The 3,132-nt window shown below is 36.7% G+C and overlaps 1 long non-coding RNA gene across 1 annotated transcript; it reads left to right on the top strand.

The window, feature by feature from the left end:
- Positions 1-537: 537 nt before the first annotated feature.
- Positions 538-2,580, top strand: LOC107784582 (uncharacterized). Its single transcript, XR_012701387.1, has 2 exons — positions 538-1,098; positions 1,571-2,580. It is a non-coding gene; the product is annotated as an uncharacterized LOC107784582 (long non-coding RNA).
- Positions 2,581-3,132: the final 552 nt, after the last annotated feature.

Below are 3,132 nucleotides of genomic sequence, written 5' to 3'. Positions count from 1 at the left end.
AGTACTAATAGTAGTAAGTACCCATTAAAAATAAAGCAGAGAACATTAAGTATAAAATTTTATGGATAAATTTCTACGTACTTTATTACAATAGCTTTTTAGGATTTTCATATATATCCCATTTGATTAGTGTAAGTACTTCTGCTATGTGTCATATGTGTGGTTAAACAACCCTAAAATTAGAGAATAGAGATTAATATATTAATTCAATCCGTTTCGGTATATGTTTGACTGACCGTTTAAGAAAAAATAAGACTTTTTGAATTTGTGGTCCTAAACAAATCAAAAAGAGGTCCAGATTATTTATATGATTATAAAAACTTCTCATTAAAGGTAGAATTGAAAGTTTAAGCTAAATTATTTCTAAATTTAAAAAGGGATCCTTCTTTTTTGAATATATCAAAAAGAAAATAGGTTCGCATAAACCGGAACGAAAGGAGTATTTCACATGGAAAACCCTATTCAATAGCCCTTCTTTGTTTACTTTGGCCGGCGACCACACCAAAACTATATAAAAACACACACTAATTTTTAATCTAATCCAAACCACCAAGAAACTCCAAAGTCTAATCTACATTAAGCCCCACCACTCCCAATGATTCTTTTTTTTTTCCCCTTCGTCTTCTTCTCCTTCCAAATTGTCCTTTCATTTGTTTGTTTCTTCAAAGTTTCATTTGCAGAAGAAGAATAAAACCAGTACATATATATTTTTATACTACATTACTAGTATATATTACTCCCTTCCATTTCATTCTCCACTAAGAAGCAGCTGTCAATGAGATCACAAGTTAACCCACATTTCATTGACATAATTCCCATACTTCGCCGACCCCCATTCCCACACCCCTCCACAGGGTTGCTGCTTTCTTCTTTAATAGGGAATACCTTTTTTCTTTTTTTTTTCTTTTTTTTTACATTTATTCACTGGTGCTGGTTCTTGTTAAGTCACTTTCATCCCTTGTGAAGGTACTGAATCAGAAAGGTGGAGCTGGCCTGGTTGGTTCATGTGGCGACGCCCTTATTGCTTTCAGAATTCGTCATTCTTGATGTTGTTCACGTGATTTACCATTTTTCTACCTCTACCTTTGATCTTAGTTGGTACGTTGTTTTTCAACCCTTTATTTTTCTTTTATATTAATACATGTGAAGTGAGCTTTTGGCCCAGGAGTTCATGTGTTCTAGCCGTGAAAACAGTCTCTTGCAGAAATGTAGGGTAAGATTACGTACAATAGGCGGTCCGGCCTTTCCCAGTACCCTTCAGAACCACGAACTAATGAATAAATGTGATTTTATTATATTTAGTAAAAACAATTTCTCTTAGCTTACATAGTTACTCCAAAAAATAATAAGTAAATTTTTTTGTGACTCATAAAACCTGCCTCAAAATACGCCTCTGCTTATACATGCATTATATATATATGTCCGTGTTGTCTTGTGTGTTCATGCACACTATCTTTTTTATTTTGCCTAGTGAAAGTGCATAAGCATACGTGTTTTCTTTCATTTTAAGGTGTTTTTGTTTCCTTGAGAAATGAGTGAAATAGGTGAAATCTTGGGTTTTGGATCGCAGGAAAGGAGAAAGAGAGGGATATTAGAAGCAAGAACAATGGCTGAATTGCTTAGAGAGAGAGTGGACGGCAGTGATCGTGTCGTGAGACGACGAAAGAGTCTAACTGAACGGTTAGGATTCTCCGGACCCATTGCATGTTGTGGGTCCACCTTGTGTCTCAGACCAGCTTCGTTAAGTGTGGTTGATGATGATGACGACGGCGATGAATCGCTACAAGCACCACCGGAGGCGGCGGAAGCGGGCCGTGAAACACCGCCGGAAATAGAGTCAGCTTTGGTATGTTTGGCTCATATCCCGGCGGGTTCCGGAATGAACTTGGCGGCGGCGTTAGCGGCGGAGCGCAACTTTAGATCGGCCCGAGATACATATGATGCAGTAGATACCAGCCCAAGTCAAATATCAGGCCCAGGCCCAAATACAAGCCCGTTGAGACTTAATAACAATGGGCCGGTAACTGGACAAGAAACACCATTTAGGATGTCGTTGATGAGATTATTAGAGGAAACGGACGGCTGCGATGAAAAGGAAGAGGTCAAAGAAGGAGTGGGAAATGATACGATGTGCTGCGTGTGCATGGGACGGAAAAAAGGAGCAGCGTTCATACCATGTGGACACACATATTGTAGGGTGTGTTCAAGAGAGCTTTGGTTAAATCGAGGGTATTGTCCCCTCTGCAATAGATCCATTCTTGAAATTCTCGACATTTACTGAGTAAACTCCAAAGGATTGGTCATGGATTTTTGTGTTAGATTTCTCATCAAAGTGAGCAAATGAATTTGATTTTCTATTAAAAGAAAGAAGAAGATTAAGCAAAAACACATGAAATTGTTGTACCTAGAGGAGTAAGAATTTGTTAGAGTATTTGCTTTCTGAATCTATGGTCGAGCACCTATACTAAGCCTTCCTTTCGAGCTTAGTTGAAGTTGGATCCACCATATCAAATAAGTATCACATTTTCTAATTAATCACATTTTCTAATTAATCACATTTTTATCCTTTTGATCCCAAAAGATAATCGTTTTTACAAATTAATTTGTTTCAAATTATAATACGTTTCAGAAAAAACATAAAGTTATTTTTCTTCATTCATTGTTACTGCTCAATTTAATGAAATGTAAATTGATTGAGATGTTTAAGGGATAGATAAAAAGTAGTTTAGATAAATACTTTTATGATTGTGACAAAAACAAATTTCTTTAAGGAGTGGCAAAAACGTTCAAGACAAAGACTATGAATCTGATATAGCAGTGAATTGCAAATCATTTAGATAAATAAGCGGTTGTATTGCAACAAACCCAATAGTTTTTCACAAGTGAGGTATGAGGAAGGAAAGATGTACGTAATCTTACCCCTACCCCTGGAGGGGCAGAGAGGCTGTTTCCGATAGACCATCGGCTAGAGAACGACTGAAAAAGAACAGGTAATTGGAACAAGTAGGAATAACAGCGAGATGAAATAAGATCGAATCCGAGAATGCAGTCAAACTCTAGGTAGTAAATAGTAATAGCCATATATGAATAAAAGATATCATACTAACACTAATGCTAGCGAACTGAGTAAGA

This window comes from Nicotiana tabacum, chromosome 17 (assembly GCF_000715075.1).
Source record: "Nicotiana tabacum cultivar K326 chromosome 17, ASM71507v2, whole genome shotgun sequence".
Lineage (NCBI taxonomy): Eukaryota > Viridiplantae > Streptophyta > Magnoliopsida > Solanales > Solanaceae > Nicotiana > Nicotiana tabacum.
The sequence above is the reverse complement of the archived record's forward strand: the minus strand, read 5'-3'. Positions and strand labels throughout refer to the sequence as shown.